The sequence below is a fragment of the Gobius niger genome (genome assembly GCF_951799975.1).
Source record: "Gobius niger genome assembly, chromosome: 10".
NCBI lineage: Eukaryota > Metazoa > Chordata > Actinopteri > Gobiiformes > Gobiidae > Gobius > Gobius niger.
The window spans coordinates 23,304,795-23,326,338 of record NC_136861.1 but is presented as its reverse complement, the minus strand read 5'-3'; positions in this window follow the sequence as shown (position 1 = coordinate 23,326,338).

The window sequence follows — 21,544 nt, the reverse complement described above, 5'->3', positions numbered from 1 at the left end:
ACTCCAGAAGCTTTTAGATTTGGGTAAAGCTAAAGTTAAAGATACACTGTTTGTAGGATGTGCTCTTTGTGGTAAACTTGGTTTGCCTTCAGCTATACGGAAAGCTTCACTGTCCTAATTTGAAAGCTAAGGACCTCCACAGTTCAATCACTGCTTTAATTACTGAGGTCTGCACTGGCACTAATTAAGACTTAAGTGAGACAAGTGCTCGGATTGTGGAATTGAGACAGAATCCCTTTATGTCCATTTCCAAACTGGCAACAACGCACGGGGCTCATTCTGCTGGAAAATCTCCTTGAGAACTGAAACAAAAAAAATTTAAACACACCTATTGTTTTCCTGGAGACACAAACACTTTGCTTTAATTACAGTATGACTTGATTGTCTCGTTTTCCGATGGAGAATCACACACCTGAGCAGCGTGTTTACAGTAGCCGCCTGTGGAATGTAAAATACTCGGTGCTCGGAGCGGCGGCAGACAGACACAGAGATATGAGGCGAACAGCGGCGGACATTTTTATTACCTGTCAGTTATTTTTGAACCGCAGCTAAAGCTCGGTGACATGACGAAGGCTGTGCTGCTGCGGTGGCACAGGAGTCTGGATGCCTCACATACTTTCTGCTACTTGTTATGTCGGGATAGGGTTTATTCAGTCATTGATTGTTTGGCTTGTAACCATTTTACTATAGAACCTATTCTAGGCCATGTTTTATTATGTAAATTCTCTACATATAACCATTAAAACCATCAGCCTTTATCATTATGTGGCCGTAACATTTGAAAAAGACCACAGTGGCCAGAGAGCAAAAAAAAGAATAAAGCCAAACCCAGTTCATCGAAGCTGCAGTAAACGACCTTGTTCAGAGATGACAGAAGTCCTGTCTTCTTCCTACACCATAGCAGATGTTGACATGCTCCTGTACAACACCTCTGCCTGTAATTGTTCCTTGTAGAGCCACACAGTGCTAGCACCTCTCGCCGGGCGCTGTATCTGCGCCGGCCTAATGAGTAATTAACAGTCATATCCTGGTGAAAACACAGCCAGCAGGCGCTCACTGGGGGATAGATGCTTTAAATAAGTAAAGGATGAATACATTTCCTCGCTGTTTGATGTCAGGTATGTCGATGCGATAGAACAGGTAGAACATTGGAGTCTTCAGCGTTTGCCCCTGAGCCCAAGACATTTAACACGCTGTCTGCTGACTGATGACTTACATGAACGACGTCTTTGTGGAGTTTCATCTTTGATATGTTTCCCATTGGTTGCTGTTCAATGGCTTCCAGGACCTTTGCATTCACTCCGGGTGCTCTGGTTTCCCTCATCAACTCAAAACATGCACTATAGGCTAAACCCTCCAGCTCCCGGACTAAGAGGGTGATTACCCCTGGCTACCCTGAGGCACTGGTTGAAGAGATGGACAAATTTCCCCGCGGGGACGATCGTTTCTACGAACTACAAAGTCGAATTATTACCCATCCCCATTTCCAAACATGTTACGACACTGTGGATCGGAAATCAGATAAAAAGAAATACAATGATTCGCAGATTACAAATAATGAAGGGTTTAGTTTTGCCCTCCAGTTTGGTTGGATACATTTCAGGTTTTTATTTTATTCTGGAGTGATTGAAATAAGTTCCTGTAACTTCTGATATGCTCATTTGTTATTCAAATACTGAAAGGCAACAAAAGCGTAAGTTTTCTTGCATTTCAATTGACCTCATAAGTTGCTACATCTATTTCCAGTATATATGTCTCCATATTTATACTGTGCGATAAATAATACACTTGTCAGTTTAATAAGTTTGAAAGCATTTGCATGTGTGTAGGCGTGTCTTTATAATGTTTTGTTGGGGGGTTAATTTCTTTGAACTACAAAAAAAAATCTGATATGTATATTATTAAGATAAGATAAGATAAACCTTTATTGATCTCACAAAGGAGAAATTCACTTGTTACAGTCGGCGTTACTTCAACTTAACATAGAATTTCATAAATGAACTGTAGTATTTGTTTGCATAGGCCCTCAATAAAGGCATAGAGGGCTGTCTGTTTTTGCCAGATACATAAATTACTACAATTTGTTTATTCTAGTGGCAACATTTACATGCATTAATTCATTATGTCTCAGTTATTCCTGTTTATTCGTTGATACATATATTTTGCCCTCATAATTACGCATAATACGCTCCGTGGGTCATTTACGAAGCGTTTCCTCTTGTGCAAAATGAGTAGCACGTGCAAAAGTGGACTCACGTAGAATCCATATACAGTCTATGGTATCCTCTCATTTACATATCATCAGATCTGTGGCCCTTATCTCGTAATACACATCATTTCAAATGTGAAATCGAAAAATAGTCCGGTATATTATTCAGCTTGCACTCTTGTCTTGATTAATAACTTGAGTTAAGTTATAGATAAACGCAACGGTATGAATTAGCATTTCATCCGTTTGGCTCACAGTCTCACCAGATGAAAAACTGCGGCTGTTTATTTGCACAAACGTGTCTTGATGGATCACTCAGAGGCAAATCGATGGCGTTTGGACAGTTCTGAACGCTCGTGTAAATCAATGGGAACTGGTGCAACAAGAAACAATAAAGCCCTCTGCAGAGGTAATAAAAGAGCGTGGAGCGCGGCGTTAATTTATGACCAAACCCCCCCCCTCTGTGTGCGTTTGTGTGCGAGCGGGTGTTTGTGTGCGTGTGTAAATGAAATATGAGTGAATAATCGCCGGCCTGGAATTCTTCCGGTCGCCAGGTCGGAATGTGAGAGGAGGAATGTGTTCTCCAACTCCTTCACGGAGACAAAAAAAAAATTGATTTCTGTCAGAAAGAAGTTCCCGTTAGTGGTCAGTTTCCCCTTTTTATTATCACGTTATATATGAATGAGAAACATCCAAAACGGAAAATCAGTCATGTGCCTCTTTAAATGTCTATCACAGCAAAAATATTCACATTTTTCGCTGATCTCATCTCTAACAATTGCCACAGTGTTCTTCTCACATCCAGCAATATAGACTCTGCCACATGTGAGATACTATTATGAATATTTATGAATGTTACTCAGCAGTTTGAAGGATGCATGTTTTAACTGATGGAATCAACTGATCCCCACCTCAGCTGAGCGCATCTTCTCCCGTTTGGCTTTACCCAAATCTAAAATCTTCTCCGAAAAATAAACGGCAAAATAGCCAGATAAATGAGACGGAAATGAGGATGAAAATGCAACAAAGTGATGAAAAACAACAAAAAGGTGACAAAAAAGCGACAAAAAGTGGCAAGGCAAGGCAACTTTATTTATACCGTGCATTTCGTGCACAAGGCAACTCAATGCGCCTGTGATGAAAAACAGCCAAAAAGTGACCAAAAAGTCAGAAAAGAATAATCGAAAAGTGACAAAAAAGAAACAAAAAAGTGAAAAAGCATGAGCAGAGAATGGAACAAAAACGTGATAAAAAAAAAAAAGAGATGAAAAAATTACCCCATAAAAGAGGAGCAGAAAAGTGACAAGAATGTGTGTCGAAAACGAGATGAGTTTTGCAGTTCTTGGAAATGCGGCGTTACACTGACCAGAGCCACCTTATCCTAGCAGGGGCTGGAGCCCAGGGGCCTACCATAGTCAAGGGCCTATCAGAATTAAGAAAAGGTCATTCGTTGAGTTTCACTTGACTTTGACTGACCGTATGCGATGATTGTGCTAAGCTCCTGTGTGTGTACCTGGAGTAGGCCCACAGGGATACATGTAGGAGTAGCAGGGTTAGGGTTTGTGCTCAGTGGGGGTGGGGGCATACAATTCTGTTTAAGTCCCGGGGCCCATGGGTGCATTAAAGTGGGCCTGACACTGGCCTATAGGCTGTGAACTTTTAGATTTGTGTAAAGCCGAAGTCAGAAGGTTGTCAGTTTGAACCTTGCTCTGATCAGCTGCTAATGTGTTTATCGAGAGTGACTGAATATACATGAAATTTTATAGATTTTGAGAGTCTTTACAACACACAATACAACTAAGAAATGTGTGCCTTAATGATTGAGCCTGTGCAGTGTATTTTTACATTCAAACAGCGGTATCAAAATGACAGCATGTCTTTGGGACGGCGCTGGAAAAGCCAAAGCCTCGTGGAGCGGAGTGGAGGAGTATAGAGCAGGGGGGGGGGGGAGGTTTTATCACACCAAGGAGTGATGGAATGAAAATATTCCCAACCTTTCCGTGGCATTCAAAGATGTCAGACCGAAGCGCTCAAATGTTGTTCAGGGGCCAAGAATCTGCTGTGAGTAAGAATGCTTTTCAGGAACACTGTGTTTAGATATCCTGTTTATTAAATGCCTCCTAAATCCCCTCATAAAAAGGAGGGTTTACCACAGTAATCACACGCATTCTCCACCTTCTTACTATATAAAAAAAAAAAACATGCATCCTCCCCATGCATTCGCCGTAAATCTGTTTAAATAAAGAAACCATTTTGGATCCCCCCCCAAAAAATGGAGGGTGTGAAAAGATGCGTCACACAATACGATTTGGAGGTGTGGAAATCTCCCCTCCTTAATCCAGAAATCAGCGCGCTGGAAAGAGGGATTTGGGGCTGTCACTGCTAAGCTCCTTGTTCCCCGGTGTATTATTGGAGCTGCAGGAGGAGGCAGGGGATGCATCTGTTGGTTGCATTGTAAACAGGTAGCATGTAAAGAAGCATGTGAATTTTGTATGAGGGAGGATGGTAAGCATGACTTTATCACATCTCCATCTGTGTCTGGATCTGGTTTGTGCAGCGGTTCGAAATATTGAAGCAAAAAAAGGGGAAAACTAGAGATGCACCGATCCAGCTTTTTTGCCACCGATACTGATACTGGGGTTTGAGTATCTGCTGATATCCGATATTTACAAATACCAGGAGACTTTCTTTTCTGAGTGAAAGATTTAATTGACTCTCCTCCATTGCATGTTACAGATCAGTTATATCTATTGATAAACTCTTGGATAAACATTTAACAAGGGATGACTTTCCTACACTAAATATCCAGGCTTTGGTTATATTAACATAAACAACTCACATGAAATGATCTGATCATTACAAATATGTGAGATCAGTTATTTCTTAAACTAAAATACAAACTCTTGGCTTCAGTGGTTATTTTATTTTATTTGGCTACTTAAGGTATTAGTATAGCAGCCTTGTTTGTTTTCGTTAGCATTAGCGTTCTCCCGCTAGCTTTAGCATGCTATTGCCTACCGCTGAATTCGCACGGCGATCAAAAATACATTTGCTAAGGTTAAAACTAACTCGGCGATTGAATTCTCCAGGTTAGATTTAGATTTACGAGGTAAAAGTTGCGTTTTTATGGCGTTGAGAGCCAAATCTAGTAGCGCTTCGGTATCAGATATTTGTCGCCGACACCCGACATCGTATTTTTTTCCAGTATCAGCTCCGATATCTGATAACAGTATCGGATTGGTGCATCCCTCGGGAAAACCCTTGCTTTTAACTGGTCACATTCAAAACTGAGGCTCCACTTTCGTCACGCAGATGTTCAGAGATTCAGATTCTCATTATTGGTAAATGAATCAACATAAATTTTACAATGACAATTCTTTTCTAAAATGTAACAAATACAAATTTTAACGTGCAATTTACATATCTTTCAATATTGTGCAGATCAGATAACAATTACTGATTACTAATGCATCTGATCCGTCCAAAAATGATCGCTTTGTCCATAATGAATTAATAAACATATAAAAAGAAAAGAAGCTGAAAACACAGCCCGTGATTTCATTTCTTTTTAAGACAACCGAACTTTCCCCTCAAGTAACTTCTTCATAGTATTTTTTTCTTCCCCCTGCCCCATTATTAAACATGTTTCTTAAAAGATAGATTGTATTTTGGACCAGGATTTCGGGTGTCCACACATTGGCTCATGGAATAAAGCGCTCGAGGGATTCTGGCGTGCCGGCGCAATGCATAAGACATGAGCTATGTTGGGGAGGTGAGTGGGTCGCTGTGCTATTCATAGACTGTGCTGATAGCAGGTTGACTTGTCAGGGATCGAGCCCGTGTGTGTGTGTGTGTGTGTGTGCGTGCGTGCGTGTGTGTGTGTGTGTGCGTGTGTGTGTGTGTGTGTGTGTGGTCGGGGGTGACAGACAAGAGACAAAGAGAAAAAGGAAAAGGAAGGGGAGGGGGCAGCTCACCTGTGGAAGAAGCCGCGCAGTATTTAAGGGTTAGGGATAAAACAGTACACTATAATGAGAGAAAGACAGGAGCATCCTTCCACCCACACGCCCCCCTTGCACCTTCAGACTGACAGCCACACTGTGATTTAAGTCGACAGCGACGAGGAAGAGTCAGATCAGCCAGAAAAAAGGGTTACAAGACAGAAAGAATATACGCAAAGACGAATCTAAACAAACCTCCGTGTCAGGCGCGAGTGAGAAGATGAGCGCAAGGATGAGCAAAGGAAAAGTGGCACAGCAGCAAGTTTGTTAGTCTTATTCGATTGCGGGAGCCGTCATGTTAACTGCAACTTCAATTCAACGCTCGCTACGAGAGATGTTGTGTTCCTGGGATTGGAACCAACCCCATATTTTGAAGACAGGGCTTAAACAATTGTAATGTTATATTTTTTGAGACACCTCTGGGACAATACTGTGGTTAAAATGTAAAAGTTAAGGCGAGATAAGCAGGTTAGTTTACAACCTAGTAGTTCTAAGCAGATGGGCTGGGTCACGTGCATTTGTCAAAAAATGACAGCACAAGATAAGACTTTATTGATCTCACAGTGAAGAAATTCACCGATCACAGCTGCGGTGACACACAGGGAGGTGCAGGTGGGAACAGACAAAGACAAGTATATGATGCAAGGAATCATTTAAAAAGAAAAACAGTAAAAGGATGTAAAAAATTACAATTTCCATTTGTACAATTGTGCTATAGGCAGCATGCAGAATGATTTTGAAAACGTTCAATACTTAGCCTTTAAAGGAGCTATACCTGATTTCTTTTCTAGTTATGGAATGAAATTTGTTTTGTCTTCATTAAGTATAATTGTAAACTCAGACATTTGAAAACACTGCACATTTAATTATTAAGCATTTGTGTCAATTTCATGAACTTGGAGGATTGTTTTCTTGCATTCTTGTGAAAGTAGTTCTGAAAAGTGACCCTACAAGTAGTGAAATGTGCCGATAAACATGTCCCTGTTAAGAACTGGGATGCTACAAATATGTTAGGAAGATTAGGCATGAGTTTGTACCCACACCAACATAGTGGCTTCCTCTTTCATTGTTTGAAAAGAAAAAATCTGGTTTAGGGCCTTTAATGAAATATACTCAGAATTGTTTTTTATTGCCATCGTGAGGGGAAAGGTTCACAAACTAGGAACTGAAACATAAAACATAGAACATAAAACTTGGTAGAGATAAATAATTAACTATAAAGGCTTTAAAACAATGTGACAACAGTGTGAATGGACAGGTGCAGATCTGAGTGTGGTCATATAGTGACAGTGTAAATGGCTGAACAGGTTATGAAGTGTTCATGAGTCAGATACGGAGTTAAAGGGTGCTTTTGTGTTCATGAGTCTGATCGCCGAACTCTGAAGGAATACTGTCATTGTTCACTATTGTATTTCTATTGTGTTTCTATTCCGATTGCCGCTTGACATAATTGACTGAAGGTGGATCGCAAAGTGACACCAGCTGAGAAACACCAAGTATTAGGTTAAGTAAGTATTAGTTTATGATTGTACTCGTGCTACCTGTTAGCTCTGACTGAGAAGAACTCAAAGAAAGTGAGTCAAAGTTCATGTCCACGTCTGGTTTGCCGGCATACCCACGGCTGACTGACTCTGTTTATTTTGTCAATATGGAGAGGGCAGACGCATGTGACTCAGGACACTGTGAGCAACTTGGCTTTGAGCCTTAAGTGACTGACAGAGGGTTTTCTAGAATTGGGTTGTAAGGCCTAGGAGTAAACCCATCTTTCAGTGTATTTCAATATCTGGTCAGCAGTGCATTTAATAAGTAAAACGAACCAGGACACACCATGAATCGGCCTCTGTGCGGCTTCACTTTGTCTTTGATCCATACGTAGCTTTATACTTCGCAATTTCCGCACTCTGCCCCTAACAGCCTTCTGCCAACACGGCCGTGCCTCCGTGCCAGCGGAAATGGGCGCCTCTAAGTGAAGTGAACCTGCAGCATTCCTGCTCTGAGACAAAGCACTTGCTGTTCACCATTATACTGCAATTTTATCTAAAACGCAGCAGAGTGATACAGGTCAGGGGGCGTGGCTGCTTGACGGTGTGTGTCTCGAATCGCACTTTTTGCTCTTTTCATATTATCTCGATTCAGAGGGATTTTGTTGTTGGTTGCATGTGTTTCTTAGAAGGAAGGCAACAAAAACATCCGGGTAAATGTTTGTCACAATTGCTATCATTACTTTCTTATCTTAATCATAGTTTATGTTCTAAATCATCCTACACAAACATTCTTAAAGTCAGACTACAAGAAAAAACACCGATGAATATTTAGGTGTATTCTTTTTCCTCATGTTTTAAATCCAAATACTCAACGCTCAGTTTGTCTCTATGCCCCTGGTGATGAAACAATGCCAGAAAACACCCCAAATAATCGAATAGTTGCGTTAAAACTACACAGTTCTCCTTCACTCACTTAATGATCATTTGGTTTGAGTGCGTAATTGGTAACATTGACCACGCAGTGCACGCCAATGCATTTTTAGCGTGAGTTTTAAGTGAATGCATTGGTTTCATATTGGCTCGCGCTTTTTCTAGACTTTCAAATTCGTTTTTTCATTACATTATTCATTACCATACGTGGCGGTGGTGGTGAGCTCACGCTGCCAATCCGCACCACCATCCACTCAGTCAGACACACTTCATATTCACTTCTAGAACAGCCGGTATAAGTGCCTTACCCAAGGACACGGCAAACAGTCTGCGTGAGCCGGGATTCGATCTGGCCCGGCCTGCTCACATTCATTTACACACATTACGGCATTCATTTGAACTCCTTCTCCTTTCTGCAACCACTTCTCGTCCACTGGCACATGCCGCCTCCATTGCCTGTATTCAGCCCTATTTTGTAGTGTTGTCACATCCGATACACACGGCCCACACAAAGCTGTTTACCATTGACTAAAGTAGAGAAGTGCTGACGTGACCTCCGCTTTGCTCACCCGCTGTAATTGTATCACTCCGTCAGCTCCTCAGGGCAGATCCCCATCTTCCTTTTATGCTTAGCCTATATTTGCCATTTCCACTTCCTCACCCCCCCCTTCCCCTGCTCTCCCTTTTCAGTTTCCCCCCCTTTCTCCCTCTCCCTCTCTCTCTCTCCCACGACTGGTCTCTTTTTCACCGCGCCTTGCCCTGACCCAGACGCTCTGTTCCCCGTCTAATGCTGTTGCCAGATTCCTATGAGGAGGAGGAGGAATGCGCCGGAGCGGGGCCTCGGCACAATTAACATTTCGCCTGTGTTCGCACTCACACCTATGCAATCCCCAACCACAGGGTATCCACGAAACGCAAATATTGGGCGGCGGGAAACGCTGTCTGCCAAAATGGGGGGTAATTTAAAGGAGCACTGAGATGTGAGGGGAGGAAAAAAAAAAAAAAAAAAAAGCACAGGTCGGGTTGGTAAAAAGCCAGGGATGGTGCTGGTGGTGGTGGGGAGATGATAGTGTGCAGTGACAGAGAATGCGAACTCCGCGGGGGGTGGAGGGGCACGCAGGGAGAGAAGCTGTGAAGGAAATCCGAGCGCAGTAGAGACAAAAATACATGGGGGGGCAGAGGTAGCGGTGAGGCGACAGGCAGGTAGTAGCCTTGGCAGGTGGATGCAACACACAGCTATGGCTCGATTAAACCCCTCGCAGCAGGATTTGCTCCACGCGTCTGTCATTACATGTGTGTGAGATGTAACTCCGGCTCTATACTGGTTCATTAAATGTGGTTGTTATAAATGCTTAGATTTGCGTCTAGCTAAGTTTAGTAAGAATAAACTTCCTCTTGACTTGCGCTCATTGGAGTCAGCAGCTACCTTCAAAAAGCACCTAAAAACCCATCTGTTTGGCTGATGTAATACTGACACCACTTGTATAATGAATACTGAATTCTGAATTTTGAATTATTGCAATGAATATGCTGTTTTATAATTATGTTTTAACACTGTGAAGCGCTTTGTGACTCTGTGTCTGTGAAAGGTGCTATACAAATAAAGTTTACTTACTTACTTACTTACTTAGTAAGATGAGAATAGCTACGCCTTTGTTTTTCTCACAGTGGGGAAATGACCATGTTCCAACAGCCAAGTGTTAAAGTGCACATGACACATTAGACTCAGTTTGTGCTAAAACATAATTAACATGGTTATATTTAAGATTTTGCAAAAGATTATAACCAGCCAGTTTTTGTGATGTTTATAGTTTCACTTCCTTATTGAACACTGACAGGAAGTGACATAGAAGAAGGCAAACACTGTTGCAATGCCAACCAATGTTAACTTCATACCCCCCTGCCTGGACCGAGCACATTTTCTCCAGTTCGGCTTTACCCAAATCTAAAAAAACTTCTTGCAGCCTATCGGCCAGTGTGACGGCTCATTTGAAAGCTAAGACCCACAAAAGTGATTGCAACTTTTTTGTCAAATTGTTGCCGCATTTTTGTTGCTTTTTTCCATTGCTTTTTTGTCATCTTTTCACCATGTTTTTGTTGTTTTTTGTCACTTTTTGTTGCATTTTCAGTCTTGTTTTCGTCACTGTTTTGACGCTTTGTTGAAGAAACTTTTAGATTTGGGAAAATGTGCTCGGTACAGGCGGGGATAAAGAGGTTAAGTCAATACGTTTGGTCAGTGATTATGTCATCGCTCTACTTCCAGGTCCAACGGAACTTTAGCCCTATTCACTATGAGGAGATTTATAGCTGATTTTAACCTGTTGTAGAGCCAACTACAAGGATCTTTTTAAACATCTGATCACAAAGAAATATGACATTTACTCTGGATTTTCATTAGTAAACTTTTCTGGCATCAATTATTATCAACTTATTTTTTCCATACACAATGAAGGCTTATTTTAAATATAAACATATCTTCATTTTACCTGGAGAAATGGTGCCCTACATTGTTAGAATTAGGTGTAAAACAGTTACTGGCCTTTTATCTGTTGTTATTTCAGCAGGAGAGTCATATGAAGTTTTTTGCTATGTATATCAGTGGAGCTCTCAGCAGTTTGGACCTGGAGGTAGCTATTTATTATGTGATGTCACACTTAACAAACGTATGGGAAATGAGTCAAACTGCTGTGAAACGTTACCTTTATGTCACTTCCTGTCAGCCGCTTAAAAATTCAAATAAAAATAACTTTTCTGCCCAACAGTTCTTCATTCAAATGGCTGCTTCACTGAAACAAAATGATAATTATGCAACTGATGTTATCCATCTAAATAAGTCATGTTTTCAAAAGCATTCAAACATGCACTTTAAAGTAGAGCAGGGTTGCATTAAATAAATAAAAAATGGCAACAAGTGGCTAAAGGGGAAACTTTAAAGGGGAAACCTCTGCAGCAGAATGCAGAACCTCCTCAGCCTCTCCTTGTCCTTTTTTTGTCTACTCAAATAGGCCACACATGAATATAATTTCTGCAACAAATCGCTCTACCTTCTATTCAATATGCTTAATCTGTGTCTAAGTTTCATTCTGCTTCACAGCGCCCTTGTAATTTCCTCCTACATGCATGAGAAAGAGCACCTAACCCTCTCAGCGGATGTTTTTCTTTACCTAAACATATGATGGTTGTTCGTGATAGGACTTTGACACCACAAAGTCTGTGTCACTGAGTTCTGTCAATGCACCACTTTATATAGTGTTGACATGAATGCAATGAACTAATCATCATCTCATTTGTAACCATATGCTCGAAAAAACGATCTTGCTTATTAGATAATTATACATCTCCCAAGTAGCCTATTTACGTGTTTACTGTTTCCACATGAATGCCTCCCTCAATAAAGCATGCTTAGCCACGGGCAATTAAAAAAAAAAAGAAGTAGTTTCTATATGTCTTTATGTTTGTCGTATAGAGACTGCAACACTTCCCTGTGGCTATTTAAATCTGCCTGTCACACACTGAGAGCATTTGAGAGTTTTGATTATTACTAAAAGGATAATTCAATGCTCATACTATTATTGAAAAGAGAAAAAAAGGAAAAACAACCATACTGGGAGATATATACAGTATCTATAGAGACTTTGTTGTTCACCAGTGGTTTTGTTCTGACGGCTATAATACATTAAAAATCATTACAGTTACATTTTGTATCGTTGTGTCATCACCCACCCCGACACACACAGCTGTCCAGTCCTCCGCATAACCCAATATACTCAGGTTATGAAAAATATCAAAATCTGGGAGAATTTCCGGCTGCTGTGTTCAAAAGTGTGGCTGACAAAGACCCGGATCCGCGGACACTTTTCCAAAAGGAGCAGACTGCACACTGTCCTCCTTTTCCCCACAGAACACCCTCCCTTCCTTCTTCTCCGCTCCGACTGCCCCCAGCTCCCCACAGCCTGTCTGCGTTTTGGAGGGGGAGGGGTACAGTACAGAGCGAGATGCTGCGAGACGGCCGGGGATAGTGATGGAGACGGGAGACTGAGGGAGAGAGGCGCGATGGATGCGGGATCAGGGAGGAGGATAGAGCCGGGGACAATAGGAAGCAGATGAAAATATAGAGGGCGTCTGAGGCGCGGCGTTTCGACTCTTAATCACCGAGTGACTCAGTGCCACATTCACACATCTGAGGGTTGGTCATCTGAAACACACCCAAATGAATACACCGCATGTGGAGAAAGATCCCGCAGAGATCCTTCCAAAACAATACGTTGAATAAAGACACGTGATTCTTTTAAGTACACTGACCAGCATGCTTTTGGGTTGAGATGCTTTCGTTTATGAATGTATTGAAGCTGGTCCCTGCTCATTCAAAGACAATCGCACCTTGAACAATGAACAAAATAGACTTTGACGCAAATTTTCACTTACCATACAAAGATGAATTGCTCACAACTAAAAAGAATGTACTACCACTAAAGATAGCTTTCAATGGTGTACAGCAGTAGTTTCTCAAACATCTCACAAGCACCACCAGGCCTAGATCAGTGAAAGGCGGGTCTAAAATAGAGCTACATTTGACTAAATTCTATCTAAACTGGGTATAAACCATGTCTAAACCAGTAAAAAAGAGTAAATATACAGTAAAATGCTGGCTCAAAGAAGAGTATTTAGTAGCAGCTTGTTGTAATGTCTGCAGGAACAAAGCTTCCCGGTCGGTATGGAATCTCCACAGTAAAACCTGATATATCCAGAAGGAAGAAAGTGAAATTCCGTCTTTCAGGATGCCGTGTGAGATCCTTCATAACAGTCTGGTGGGAGTTTGAACTTGACCAGCGGATATAGGAAGTTGTTGCCATGTGTGTTGCGACCAAACCCATAGGTCATTGTGCAGATCTGACATGCCGATCTGTAAACATAGATACTTGGTGTCCCATTAGCATAACATACATAACATGCGGACCACTGTGTCCCAGAATGTCTCTCTCTCTTAGTCCTAGTTTAGTCTATGCTATCCCGGCCAGCAAAGTTCGGCTTTTTCCAGGTTACTCGGCTATTACTCAACTGATGCATTTTCGTAAAGACGGCACCAAACAGCATTTGATCAAACATATCTGTAGGAATTTGGCCTTTGCATGACAGAACGCAATGGATAATCATATAAAGACAGAGCATTGTCAAGGCTTTTGATCGATTATTCGTGCTCAGCCCTCGACACGTCACTTTCAATGAATTTGATCCTGCTCTGAGAGAGAGGTCAGCAGCCATCAGTCAAGTCCTTATGACACTGAGTTATACACAGTGAGTTGAAGCCTTCTCTTTGTTCTGCTGCACATGTGTACTTTATATGTCAGAGAGCTGAACTGTGGTCATCACTGGGGCATGACTCTGGAATGGCACACAGTGTTACCAAAACAAGATGAAACAGTTTAAGCTTTAAGTTTTTACGCACATTACACACACACACATTGCCTTGAATGTTTTGGGCCTATAGTGTATGTGTGTGTGTAAATAAATCACAGAAAGAGGAATAACCGCTTCTACACGGCTTCTCTCATGTGGGTTGGGGGTAAATGTATACGTGCACATAAGTGAGACAGCTGGAGCTATCAGGGCAAAGCTCAGAGCCAGCACTCTTCAGATGGAGCTGAAATGTGGGCTTTACCGAATCATCTGCCACTGGGAATGAGACGTCACATTCATAACAGCCCACTGCCTTATAAGGTAATTATCTCTCTCTCTCTCGCCTCTGCCGCTCTGTCGCTCGCCCCTCCGGTGGGGGAGGGATGAGTGGTTTCAATTATGGGCGACAAAGACCAAATTAAGCACCTGGCAATTTCAATATGGCCTCCTTCTGCGCATTAAGTTGATAGGATGTGGTTTTGGTGAGGAGGCCATGTGGTTATGTGTTTGCACTGACGCTTTACAAACAGCAAAAGCAATGCATGCAGAATGTTGCAGCATACAAAATTGACCAACAATAAACAAAGGAAGTATCCGATTGTTGCGCAGAGACGAAGCTGCATGCTCCACAGCTCTAGCAGATTCCATTATGCGGGGCAGGGCTCAGCGAGGGCCCTGATCGATCACAGAGGCAGCACTGAGGGCACATTGAGACTTTACTCTCATTGACTACTTCACAATCAATAGCAGCTGATTACTGAGCCGGAGCAACTGGCTGGTTATCTGCTCCTGTGTGCTCACTCTCCTCACCCCGCCTCATATCACACTGCTCCACCAGTAGCTCCTGTCTCCTCCTCTCCCCCTCTTTTACAGTAAGAACGCACTCCCACACACTGTGCCGTAGATTATCTCTCTAATGAGCAGTGGCAGGCTGCAGCTGCAGATAAACTGTCGTCTGTGTGAAGGTGAGAAACTTCCTCTGCTGTTGGTCAATAGCCCTTTGAAGTTAGACATTATCTGATGCTATATTCATAGTCACACTCAAGAGGGAGACGATCACATGGACTGTGTATGGATGTTCAGTGGAGCATGCTGTTTCATGTCCATGTATGGAGCTGCTGCAGCAGTAAAGGACCAGCGTGTTCCTCACAGTGGGCTCAGCTCTAATCCACTGAGCGGCTGAGGACAGAGTGCTGACTCTGGCCTTTTCCTCTGGCTCTCCTAATCCCACAGGCTGCAGGTCTGGGGGAGTAATCCTGGATTAGAGACTCCTTCCCGTTGAGCGGCCCTGGGGTCCCTGGTGGGGGCCACTGCAGTCAGCTGTGCCTGAGGCGCTGCGCCCCTCGCTGCATGGGAGCACATTACAGTCGTTCCAGAAAAATAGGCAAACAGCTCTGATTAGGATTGAATTGCATCAAACCTCGCCTTGTCGCCCTGAGGGAGAGCTGCTTATGGCAGATGAAGAACGGTTAAGAGGGATAATAGTGCACGGCCTTGTGATGTTACAAGTGCTTTTTATCTGAGGTGACAAAGAGTTGGATCACAGTGACAGGAAGTGAGCCCTCAAAGAGGCACTTTGTCACCAGATGACACAATGTAATTTGTGCATTGTGCTTTTGTGTTGATGCCAAATATACAGCGTGTGTGTTCTACCTAACGAAACAGTTGGGGGGATCTGGGCTTTAATTTGATTGAAGAGGACAATGAATCTAATCAATTTGATGAAGTTGTAAAACAAAGCTGATTATGAGCCTTTTCAATGTTGACTTTGAAGCCTCTGGTCAGTGGACCCAGTGATAATGAAGTGCTCACCGCGGCACAGAGCTTTACTCCTCCTTGATTAGTCGCCTTTTTCTCCCTGAGCTCTGGGTTATTTACCTGCCTCAGCGGAGAACAGGGATTTGAACTTGCGTCAGTGCACATGTCCCAGGGCTCCGGCGAAGCACAACAAGCAGCCTTAATGCATGGGCGCATGTGGACACAGCCTGGCAACAGGACGGGTGGTTGCCAAGGTGACGCAGAGGTCCAAATTTAAATGGCATTATCATTTACAGAGATGCAAGCGTGAGTCTGTTTTGGAGATGACAATAGTTGTATTTAGAAAGATGTGCCACAAGTTCCACAAGTCCATTAATAACCACTGAGGCTGCACAATACAGGAAAGAAGTTCAGATATTCTTAAATAATGCAATATTACTGTGATCCTTTACTAAATCATGTAGAAACTGTTGTGCAACAGATTGTGTCTTTTTGTGATGTGTCTGCTGCTGCACCACCTAGTATAACAATAACAATGATTTTCCAATATATCTCCCTGAGCTGTGGCGTGTAGCTGCTTAGAGACCAAACTGACCTCATCTCGCAATGGTTAAGTGTCCCTTTATCAGCTCAAGGTCAACGATGCAATGAAGTGCCTTTTCTCCCCCCAGACACAAAAGTAAATATTTTTTTTAAAAAGCCGTTAAATCCAATCAGATTCAACCAACCGCAGATTTCAGATTATGCAAAGCTGATCTTGGCGATTGTGAGATTGCCTTTTGGGCTGCATCTTCCATTCCGGTGAAAATTGTGTATGTCATGGTCAAAAATCTTAAGCTGTAAAGCACACAGGCAGTCAGTGCGCATCTCGTCCCCTCCGTCACCCTGGGGCTCCCTGTGCACGCCCGGAGCCGATTCCTCCACAAAACTTCAGTCTCTTCCTTTAACCATTGAGCGGCATAACCTTCACCTAAAAGCCGCTCTAACAGCTGAATGGAGCGGTGATGAGCTCGAGCTGCTATTGTCATGATAAGTCAATTGTATTTGCATCCGCAGAGGAGAAGATCTATTTTTGTCGGACATGAATGGTAAAGAGGCTGCCCCGAATACAAACGTCTGACAATGTGAAGGCAGTGATGTATGCATGTTTTGTGTCACACTTGATGATTTAGTATGCGGCGATATTAGACATGCTACATGCAAATGACTGCTCATTGGGTAATGTGCTTAGCGGCGCTGGTTTGTATGGCATTCCTGTAACACAGCAGTGGATATTGACGTTGGATTAGAGAGGCTTCAAGTATAGATATTATGGAAATATTATACACAGTGTCTTTAGATGCTTTGTTCACATGTTTTATGCTAATTTTGTATAAACACGATCTTTTATTCAGGTGTTGTTTGGTTTCAGTTTTGTAAATCAGCTCAGTGAGGCGAGCTTGGGATTGTGTTGTCCAAAAATTCAAATTTCATAATACACCAATAGAAATTTAAAAATGTAAAATGCTGGAGTCATTGTTCACATAAAAGCATTTGGAGAAGTGACGTTCATGACCAGCTGGCTCTTTAAGGTGAACGGTTCAAACCGGATCTGTATTTTACCCAGAACTCCCCTGAATGAACACAAGAATCAGCCCAACAATGGAGCAGGCGACACAAGTCAAAGCTAAATGCACACAAAAAATGATTTGTCAGACAGTTGCAGCCTCTTTTTATTCGTTCTGGTGCAAGATTTTATTCACAAAAATACTTTTCAAAGCGTAGATGCCAGGCCCATTGTGATTTTAGATTATTTAAATAAAAAGTAGTGGTTTTTTGTGTCTTGGATATTGTGAATCATCTGGCTGGTGTTAATATCTCTTTGACCCCCACCTGAACAGAGCACATTTTCTCCAGTTTGGCTTTACCCAAATCTAGAAGCTTTTTGAAAAAACTAGTGACTAATACCGTCAAAAATGAGACGAAAATGTGAACAACTTTGTGTCATAATTGACAAAATTGAGCCAAAAGAGAAACCAAATAATAACAGAAAAGTGACAAAAAAGCAATGAAAAAGTGACAAAAATACGACAAAAATGTGTCAAAAGAGCAACAGAAAATTGGCAAAAAGTGGCAAAAATTGGACAAAAAAGTGACAAAAACACCACAGAAGAGAAACAGAAAAGTGGCAACAAAATGACAAAAAATGATAAGAAATGTCCTAAAAATGACTACAACATGACAAAATGGCAAGGGAAAAGATTAAATGTTCTTTCAAATGAGGCATATACACCGGCATTTAGGCTGTAACCTTTTATATTTGGATATAGCTAAACTGGAGAAAATGCACTTGGTGAAGGCGGGGGTAAGAGGTTAAAAAGAGCCAGTATTTAGAACGGCTCTCTGAAGTGAACGGATCCCAAAGACTCCCAATAAAGAGCTGAAAAACCCATCACTAAAAGTGACCCTAGTTGTTCCCTTACATTGTTATAATGTTTCAGCTAATACTAGTCTATGGACAATGTTTGCTGGTGAAAATGATGTAAGTACATGTGCATGTGTTCTGGTACATTGTGATAAAGCTTTAATCATGCAGCCTTTCATAGCATTTCGTTCCCTTAATGAAAATGCAATGCAGGAGTGGAGGGTAAAGGCTTTAAAATCTGCCTATAGTGCTCCTTTTAACCACATAAGCAGCCTGGAGGTCCACCATATAGAATTAGCATTGAATTAGTATTCCCTGAGGATTTGAGTTGAATTTGGATGAATGGAACCAATGAGGGCAAAACAAGCCACCAATGATGCATAGAGATAGAACTAATAAGAGAGAGTGGTGTGGATCAACGTCTGCAGTGCACGTCATCATACAATGCTTTACTTCATTATTTTTAGTCAAAACGGGAAATTACTGCCTGGTTCCTTATCATAGTGGGTTTTATTTTTCCTGGAAATTATTAAAAGGGGTTGTGGCATGAAAAGTCTGGGAACCTCTGCTATAACTGACCATGTACTTTTTGTGTTTGGTTGGATTGTTAGTTATGATACATTATGAAGTGCTTTTTGGCCATTACTTTTTGTACATCATGTTGGATTGTTGGATTAATACTGTTTGCGTCATTTCATGCTTTCATATAGCATTGGTTCTGTGAGGCGTTCTTAAATATCATGCCCTTGTGATAATATATAATCTGCTTTTGCCATCAGACACTTTCATAGCCCCGGCAGCACACCTCACCCCTGTAAGGCCCATTAACACCTTGGGGGGGGGGTCCAGTCCCACCCCCTCCATAAACAGCCCGGTCGGAGGTCCGTCCTAATGGGCTAAGCTCATTCCCGACCCGGCCTGCTCCAGGTGTGGAAGCCCCGGCCTGTAATTGATAATTAGTGGGGCAATAAGGCAGCGCTCAATCCAGGCCTCGCAACAGGAGGAGTCCGGCCCCCACACTGTCACTCAGCTGGGGGCAGGACGAGGAGGGAGGGGCGGTAATTCAGAAGAGGGCATCGGAGGGGTGGTCGTATAAAGGAAGGGGAGGTTTTCTTTTTAAGCCATAACATATGTAGGTGACATACTGGATAATGCCGGCGCACTCTGGACTAAAAGCAGGGAGCATTATTGAGAATAGATGATGGTCAAAACTGGAGACTCAGGATAAAACTAGACTGGACTAAATTATGTGTAAAACCATGTGTTATCTACAAAAACACCTGAATAAAATGCGGTAGTTGTGGAGAATGTTCTTTATATAATCTTATGGTAAAGCGGCCAATTCCTCTTGATCATAAACTTTTGATCAGGGTCATTTTTGGTACTTTCTTTTTTCATTATGATTTAAAAAGAGCAAGCCCCCTTTTTTCACACACAAATGGCTTCACACGACCACTATGAGTGAAAAAAAAAAAAAAAAATTCTGCCAGGGTATGTAAACTTTTGAGCACAACTGTATATTCATTTACATCTGCTTAAAATGAAGCTCAAAAAGTAGTAAGATTGAAATAAGTCTACAATTGCAGATGACCCTGAGCACCACATGTAGCACAGTTTGGGCAATCAAAGATAAAGTATTTGTAAAGTTGTAAATGAAAAAACAAACTGCAGTTGATTGGTGTACAGCACTTGTTAACACGGGATTAAGGGCTGCTGATAATACAGAGAAAGTGGCATTGTTGAATCTCGTCCACTCAGCATTTTGCACTTCTAAACTTTCTAAAGGTTCACTCTGGGCAGCCAAAGCGGTTGTCAGCGTGCGAACAATAGGGCTTCTGTTAGTTTATCTATCTGCGCCGCAATAAAACCTTCAGTTTTTAGGAAAATTCAAGATAAGCCTCGACAAAACCAACAGCGGCTCAGATAGTTTCGCGACTCAAGGAATTTTAACTTGCAAATAGTCACTTTCTAATCTGAAATTGAATAGGTAAATGTTGATAAATGCTTAAATACTGTAGTTGTTCCATTGTCATTCAAATGAGGTTAGATTTGACCTGTACCGTTACTGCCAGTAATAAAACTCTGCTAATCTAATCCCAGTGTATAGGGCTAAGCAAATCACTCCTAACAGTGCTCAACCGTGCACCCGCAACAGAGAGATGCTGTGTTCTTACTCGCACCTTTTGGAGTCATTTACTTCATTAAACGGGTAGGCAACTGCATTATCCGCTTAAAGGACACAAAGAGGGCAAGGATTTGAGTAATGCGAAGTGTCGTTTTATTCATTTATGTATTTATTGTCATTTTCCCCCCTTTTTTTGTTCCTCTCCCCCTCTGCAATAGAAAGGCATTAGCCCTTAGAGAAGCTATCAATCAGGCGCTAATGGGATGTAATTGCTGGCAGGCGCGTCTCCACATCAGAGGCGGCGGGGGTCTCCGGACTGGCCCATAATCACTTGTACAGTGGAGCAGTGCTTACAATGGACTGTAGGCCCCTGGGCAGCGCGGGCATACAGGTTGAGATCATTCCCAAGTCATTATCGGGATTAGGGCTCGAATTAATCGCCATGGGTCAATTACGAGAGAACATCAAGTCGTCGTGTTGGTGGAGTTTGGGAGTTAGTTTTGAGGCGAGCGATCGGGAAATAAAACTTTGAGTGTGTACTCACAACTTTGACTAATGTTTTACTTTTTACTTAGCGCGCCGCTGTGGCTGTGTCTTAGTGGCGCATATGCAGAAAAATGTGAGCTTCTGGCAATTTAATGAATGGTTTTACCCATTTATCATGGGTTCTGGTCACAGTTGTGTATAAATATAGGAGCAAACTGTGACATCAGACTTGTGAATCATTGACAAGTTATGGACAAAAACTCACAAAGGAAAAATATGTTTTTGTTTGCCACGCACAAAATCTGGTGAAGAACTAAGGAACTTGTCTACCTTAATAAATCCTTTTCGTTGTCCCTTTTGGGGGGTAATACAAGTACAACTTTCATCTCCCCCTGGTGTTTCTGACAGAAAACCACCCTTGCAACTTCCCTGCTCCGGGTTGGAGACGCAATACACACTAATAGAGTTCGGGAATGTGATGTCATATCGCTAAGCATTATGGGATTAGCAGCAATTGTAAACTAATGGAGATTTTAAAAGCTAAAATACTGGAGTTATTGTTCACATTAAAACACTTGAACACCACAGTGTATTTACCAGCAGTAACTCAGCAGCTAACGGACTTGTTCCACAGCTTTTTTATCTACTTACTGTTTTTAGCTAATGTTAGTCTATGGAAATGTATGCTAACAGCTGCAAAGATGGCAGATCTCCATGGTAACTGTGGAATTTCCCGAACTCACGAAGAAGAAG